Source organism: Cibotium barometz, chromosome 3 (genome assembly GCF_041138505.1).
Source record: "Cibotium barometz isolate CiBa-2024 chromosome 3, ASM4113850v1, whole genome shotgun sequence".
NCBI classification, from domain to species: Eukaryota; Viridiplantae; Streptophyta; class Polypodiopsida; order Cyatheales; family Cibotiaceae; genus Cibotium; species Cibotium barometz.
This window is the reverse complement of record NC_141048.1, coordinates 56947590-56955568: the sequence shown is the minus strand read 5'-3', so window position 1 is coordinate 56955568 and position 7979 is coordinate 56947590. Positions and strand designations below refer to the sequence as shown.

The following is a 7979-nucleotide window of genomic DNA, read 5'->3' as shown; positions in this document are numbered from 1 at the left end:
AGGAAGTGAATGGGGTCTTCTTGGGCCCTTTAATTTGCCCAAGCCTAATCAAGGTGATTAAGGAATAGCCAAATGGGGGGTTGCCATGTGGACTGAAATGTTGGGTTTGTAAGAGAGGTGTAAGAGTGGTCAAAGGGTGCACTTTTTCTCCCAAAAAGGGGGGGGGAGACAATTTTACAATTTTCGGACCTCCATAACTTCTACATACAAGCTCCAATTTGAGCGGAGATTATAGATCCGTGATCTACGCATCAAGAGCTTTCCATAGATATGTTACATGATATGGTTTTGTCCGCTAGATTTTAAATTCCATTTTCCCTCCAAAATTCAAATTCGAATAAAGTAGCCGTTTTGAAGCTTCTAATTAGAAAACGTTTCTTCTTAAGAGAAAAGGTTTGACTCCTTAAACTGCCAAATAAAAGGGCCCAAGAATCCTTCCATTGAGGTCCTAATGAAATTGTTTTTTTCACACGTCCACCTCAACGTCGTTAGTTGTACCTTATCTACACCATTTCAACTATTCAAGCTTGTGGATGCCAACTCTTCTACTATGGTGGGTGAATTTCCTTCTCCAAAATGCATGTCTTGATAAAAAATTGGGGCGTCCCATTCACATGAATGTGTGTCAACCTTTGCATTCATCATAGAGACAACAAACATAGTTCGATTTAGAACAACATGGGACAATCTTTGCATTGTGACCATATGGTGTGAATCGGAACAACGCATACTCGGCTGTATAATTTTTTAAAGACTCCATCATTGCATTTTTTGAACCAGACAATGTCTACTCAAAGCATGTATAATACCTTGTTATTTAAAATGCTGAATTCATATAACTGAATGAATAATCTTCTGCATGGGTAGGATGATTTAATGCATGTGGCACGATGATGGGTATTTTACATGTGTAGATGAGTTATTATGTGATATATAGCCCTTTGTTTGAGAAATCAATACAACATGAGGATGGGAATTATTTGTGCACAATGTTTGCTAATTGCATTGTAGTGATCTTTCTCCAATAAGTGTCAGTAAATCAAAATCGATTGGAAAATAGCAAGGCTATCTGAAAATCAAGCTAGCATTAATGCATGTGGGAGAGCTATATACTCGATGTAAAACCATCCATACATGAATAGAATATCCCTTTGTTTGTGAAATCAATACAATGGAAAGAGGGGAATTGATTTCATGTGATGTGTGCTTATGGCGTTGTAGTGATTTTTATTCAGTAAAATTTTTTTTAGACTTGATTGAGAAGAATGAACATCTATCCATCCATTTTTTTATGATAGATGATGCATACAAATCCGACTGCGAGAGTCTTATCATCCAAAGATCCTCGGATAGCTAGGAATGTACGAATGGGTAAAAACATATCCACCCTCCGGTCAATGAGAACTCGGCGTTACGAGCAACATTGATCTTTTCTCCAAGAACTGTGAAAGGTGCGGAGCCACATGCAAAGCGTAATTTCAAAGATACCATTTCAGCTCCTTATCAGATCCATTTGTGAAAGGGACTAGATCAGTAGGTGTTGGTAGGGTTATGCCCTGTGTTGCTTGTAGGAGGCTCTTTCTAAGTATTTACAAGATAGCTACATTCTAGCTTCTCATGCACAAAAAGTTATAGTGATGTCGAAGGACATGAACTCCCTTTGGTTGCTTAGGTTCTGGTATGATAAGACCCTAGAAGCAGTTAAACTTACTAATACAAGGATAAGAGGTTTTTTACAAATCCCTCCCCTAAGTGAGAGAGTTAAGATCACTAAGATGACAGAGGTCAGTCATTCCCATGACACGAAGCACAAAGGACCCAACACCAAGCTAGAAATAGAAAGAGGCTGGAAAGGGTGATCACTGATGAAGGAAGCTGCTTATTTATAATTACATCAATACAACATTAAATCATTGGCCTATCTGGGCCCCTCCTTTGATGTGATGCTTATGTTGCATAACATTGCTTAATACTTCCATTTTGGCATGGGGGAGATTGAGGTCCAATACAACGTGCACAAGCATATCAACGAAAAAGTTATATTGGTCACTTTAAGGTTTCCTATGTCCGTCCATGTAATTAGCTTGCTTTTAAAGTGTTATACCTTCTTAAAGTAAGTAATATGATGTAAATTATGTGTGCAACTTTATTTTATCAAATCTCCCATGGGAGTCTCAACAGAAAGTATATGCTTAAGATTATGCATTCCTATGTGGATGTATGTCCATGGTTAAGGGATGTAAATTTGAAAAAATCCTAGGTTGTTATATTGGCCTACCATGAAAAGTAAGTGACATGAGAACTAAATTGCACTTTTGGTATTATGACATAGATGCTAAATGTTACTTCTCAAGTCTTAATTGCCTTTCGTAGTTCACATTGGACTTTGATTGCTTTGGATATTGAATTGAAGAAATGTTATATTTCCAATTCATCCAATGGCAACAAGTCAACCTAATAATTTTTAATATAATTGTGTGTGTGTGTGTGTGTGTGTGTGTGTGTGCGTGAGAGAGAGAGAGAGAGAGAGAGAGAGAGAGAGAGAACTTTTAGTATTGAAAATTTTAAAACAGTGTGCAAATCTATTAGAAAGTTAATAGGTAGTGTCGAGGCCGTCACCTTGGAGGACATGTTTGAGGCAACATAGATTACTAGATGTAAAGCCCCGCAACAATACGATGGCAATAGCTGTGGTGAGAGACTATGCTAGAATGTCATGTTACTGCTATACTCAATGTTGGGACTTCCCTTAGAAACTATAAGCATGCATTTTTTTTAAAATGATATCTCAATTTTCTTGTACATTTTATGATAACACATATTTACTTTTTCTTTTTTGGATAATCCACAATTAGCACACCATACGGATTCGGATTTACCACTTCTCATGGCCACAACAGTTAAAAATCTTATCAAAAATATTGAGCAATGGGATAGCCAGCTATGCCATTTGTGTTTGTGTCCCCTCCACTATGGCCACCACCACCAAGGGCCCGACCACGATAGTATACATAAACACCAATCTCGTGAGAGGGAGTAGATCCACATAGGGTATTTATGTCTCCACCTTAGTGGCCTAGGATGAAAATAGGCCAACATTGCAAACGTAGTTCTGAGTACATGTAGGCATGTTGTATGAGGACTTCCTTAATGCTTGTTCCTATGTCAGAGATCTTGAAATATTTACCTCTACTTTTGTAAGTGTCGATGAACTCATTCATAGACGGTTTTCTCTTCCTTGTATGTAATGTAACCCAACTACCAATAGAGATGGTTATAGTAATCCACCTATGATTATCCATATCAAAGTTTTTGTATACTGTAATAGCTCTAGTAGAGAACTAGGGATACCATTGAAGCAATTAGAAAGGAAAAGCAGATACAAGAAGAGAACTAACCTAAAATGTAAAAAGAAGAAAGAAGAAGAGATACCCTCCAAATTATCTGAAATTTTTGGAGAGAAGATCCTTCATTAAACTAGCTCGAAACCTCAAAGAGAACATTTTAAAAATTTAGAACAAAAAACTACCTATATTAAATGAGCTCACAACACTCTAGTGTTCATATATATTAAAGCACTGACATAGTAAGTGTGCTCCAAGTATTTTAAAATGTAATTCACAATTCTTTACTAATAATATATTCATAAAAAGAATATATGAAAAACATCTAATTACCAAAAGTTCTGTTAATGTGGATCTCTTCCTATTGGTCTAAACCCTCTCTCTCTCTCTCTCTAGAGGAAAAAGACCCACAATTGAGTCCAATATTCCCCTAATGGTCAGAGGGTAGTGGTAATAAAATAATAAATCTAGTGAGTTTCTTAGAGGCACAATTTGATTCAATAAGTGACTCACAAAAGGGTATTATATTGTAAAGGATTCACAATGTCAGTAAAGAGACATAAAAAGTGTCGCTAGGAAAGTCACGTTGGATATGACATTTTTGTCAACACTTTAAAAGGGGCCCATAATGTCCATTTAGTTTCTAGGGGCTCCATAACCTTTATTGGGTTAAGATTAATCAAGGCTTAATCAATTACTAGCAATAACCATAAAGAAAGAGGTACATGTATATGCTACATGCTATAAAGAAAGAAGTTAGTAGAGAGTGAAAGGAAGAAGTACGATACTTATAAGGCCTCTAGTTACTATTTATCATTGTTCAGGATACCACACAAATGGTTAGAAATAAAAGTCATGTCTGAAATTCTCTAGGCTTCTATTTATAATTGTTTCTCCATGATCAAAGCTACTAATCATAGATTTTGAAAGATTAATAAGTAAAAGAAAAATTGGGTAACTATTTCGTGCATTACTAAAGATCACATGTCCAAATATGAGGATTACCAAAAATCAAGCGAGGTTGATAAAGCGAGCAAAGAAAACGAGTGAACACCCCCACAATCGGAGTGCATGGGAGCCTAATATATTCAATAATAACGTAATGGGATTATGATACAAGTGTACAACAACACATCAGGTTGAACACCATCGGCAATATTCAATACAAAAAACCCAAAATAGTAAATCATTTTGCTACACCTAGCTCATATAAAGACACAAAGGAAGGGCCACTCAAAAAGATGGCAACTTCCACTATAACGCCTGACCCCCACGTGATTACTGAAACGTACTAGCAAAAAAAGTCACAAAAATATACATAAAATGGTAGGGCACTACCCACATCCATTCTAGGAATTTCTGTCATGCAATGCAATAGACAATTCCAGTTCGGACAAAGGCGCTTGGTGGATGAACTGATGCATCACCTCATTAAGTCCCAACTCCTTGATGAACACATAGTAGAGGTGTTTTCATGGCATATATGTGTCTTAAGGAAAAACACATGGAATTCCCACTACATTTTCCTTCACCAACCATCATTTTTGCACCTCGTTCTGCTTTCTTAGTAGCCAACTGCACCTCCCTTCTTTCACCCATCTTCTTTCTTTTCCGTTGTGCGAAAAGCTCTGGTGAAATAGTTGTTACAGTGTGCACATTAAAACCGTACATCACTATAGACAACTACCACAAAAAAGTTATCTATACCTAGTAATTGTTGATACTCAAATCAACTGATATTATAAGTTCTTTCTTACCTCATTCTCTATTTCCTCCTCAATGGATATTTTCTCTACTTCTTCTTCAAGCAATGCCTTCATTTGAGACGTCATCACATATCCAAGTGGCAAAGCCTGTCGATAATGGCATTCCCTGCCTCCATTTGGACAAACCCAAAACCATCCGTATTGGGTTTTCTAAACAACCCCAAGAAAGTATTTGCACACCTTCTCCCAGATACAACCACACCAGATATAGACATTATAGTTTGATGATCTCAATAAAAATAAATTTTAGCTAGAGTACATGAGGCATTGGCCAAAACATGTTTCCAGCGGTCAGGCACCTCACAATAGACACCAGAAAACCCTTGCATGGCCAACCAAGGGGAAGCATTTTTTGGACAAATCTGTGCCAGTTGCACTATGCCAATTTACAGGACCTTTTTTGCAGTAGTATTATCTTTATTCCCATTTGTGAATAGACAGACACCCACATTTGTGAACAGACAAACACCCCCCATTTGTGCCAAGGAGCTACGTGTCTTCTCCCCCTTCTGAACCAAGCCTTAGCTCTCACTCTTTACAATCAAGACAAAAAATAGTTGATCTCCCACACCACTCATCGACAACATCCAACATATTTGTAACTCCAAAAAATATCCACATTAAATGCTGATGAATTGAGAGATTTTTCCAAGGTCCATACTATTTCAGTAGGCTTGTTTTGACTATACTTATTGCCCTTAGAGTCTACCACCTTTTCCAAAGTTTCTTGGTCCCAATCCTCCATTGTTGCTAAGAAGATAGATAATGCAAGAATCAGGTAAGGGAAACAAATGTAAGGAATGGTGGGTCTTTAGTCACCCTTACCATCACGCCGGTCACTATACAAGTCAATCTTCTCGTCCTTTCTTTCAACATTTAAGTCATGTGAATATTTTCACTTAAAGCCCTTTGCGCATTGACCTTGTTAGAAGAATTCGTAGACAACACGGGATCCACACTTGGAGTAGGCATGGGAAAACAATTGACAATGCAACTAAAACATTAATTCATGTAGTATCACAGACAGATCAATTTGCTAAGAAATTTAGATGTCAAAAAATGCATCAATTTTCACAGCATACCAACATGCACCTTAGGTTGGCTGATGGCAACTTTGAAGAGCTCATTGAGCTCGTTCTCTCTCTGTCTTTCTTCCTCTTTCTTCTTCTGCAGTGAGCACTGCTTGAAGTTTTTGTTGTTTTGTTATCGGCATATGGTCATAGAAAATAGAAAGCATTCTAAAAAATGTTCCTCTTTTGGTGCATGTAGTCATAGCTATCACTATGATCATGCTTCAAAAATCCACCTTACACAGGCAAACAATGAGAAACCTTAACTTTTGGTAGCCCTAACGTCTGCAAAACCATAACCCTAGTTCCTAGAAAACCCTCATCTTAATTTCTGCAAAACCATAACACTATTTCATGGCATATAATTTCTACAAAACCCTAAGCCTATATCATGCAAAAGCCTGACCATCACTTCTACAACACCCTTATTTTTGAAAATTTGCAAAACCCTTACTCAAACTTTTGCAGAGCAGAAGCGTAGAAGCTTACCTTTGCTGCTGCTTTGGGATCCTCCTCGGTCTTCTTTGGCCGTGCCTACACAGACTGCTCTAGGCTTTGCACATATTTATGGACATTTTTGCTCTTGTTTTTTTTTCGTTAGATTGAAGGTCTTTTCCTCCACCTTCTTCTACTTTTTGGCCACGTCTGCTTTCTACTTCTTCTTGGTTGCCTTGCTAGGGTTTGGTCTGGGGGACATGGCTACAGTTGCAAAGATGATCGATTGCAAACCAGCAAAACCTAGCTTTAAAAATGCATAGCATGTGAAGTGTATGGAGAATCATGGAGTATGGAGCAACATGTGTGGTTAATTCGACAGTGGAAAGCACCATGTATCAATACGCGCTGGCGTCTGGCAATATGTAGCTCTTGTTTTTGTTCTTCAGATCGATGGTCTTGTCCTCCACCTACTTCTACTTTTTGGCCACGTCTTCTTTCTGCTTCTCCTTGGTCACCTTGCTAGGGTTTGGTTTGGGGGGCATGGCTATAGCTGCGAAGATGATCTATGACAAACCAGCAAAACTCTGCAAGTCTTTGAAAATGCGCAGCATGTGAAGTGTATCAATACACGGTGCTATGTGGCTCTTGGTTTCGCATCATGGACAACAACTCAAGAGCGGTGTTCCCAAATGTTTTCATGCTTGTTTGCATCTTGAAATCTTTCAAGATGATTGGAGCTATACAAATGGGCCAAGAAATACATTTGAATCTTGTTGAACAAGGGCTCTAAGGAGACTCATTTGTTGGCAGTGCTTTGGTGGGCATGTACGCCAGTTGTGGTTAACTTGTAGAAGGACAGGAAGTGTTCCATAGCCTGTGAGTTTGAGATGAAGTCTCATGGAATGCATTGTTTAGAGGATATGCATATCACAAGCTTGGGGAGAAAACCGTGAAGTGTTTGGAATTAATGCAACAAGATGGTATGGCTTATAATACTGTCACATTTGTTTGTAGGTCAAGCGCTAGTTGTAGTTTAGGAACCTTAGAGAAGGGGAAGAAGTACATGTTGAAATTGCCAAAGAGGGGTTTGAAGAAGATCTCTAAGTTAGCAGCTCTTTGTTGGATATGTATGCTAAATGTGGATCGCTTGTAGAAGCACTGAATTCTGCTTACTAGTTTGAGGTTCAGTCTCATGGAGTGCACTAATTTCAGGATATGCAAAACATGGGTGTGGCAAGGATGCACTGCGTTGTTTCGAATTAAGCAAGTGGAGGGAGTATCTCTTAATGCTGTGATGTTCAGCGGCCGATAACTGCATTTGAACATTTTCAAAGAGGGACTTGAATGTGATTAGTTTGTTA

The 7979-nt window shown here is 38.2% G+C and overlaps 1 pseudogene; it reads right to left on the bottom strand.

The window, feature by feature from the left end:
- Positions 1–4530: 4530 nt before the first annotated feature.
- LOC147640288 (zinc finger CCCH domain-containing protein 11-like) lies at positions 4531–7160 on the bottom strand (annotated as a pseudogene).
- Between the last annotated feature and the right edge of the window lie 819 nt (positions 7161–7979).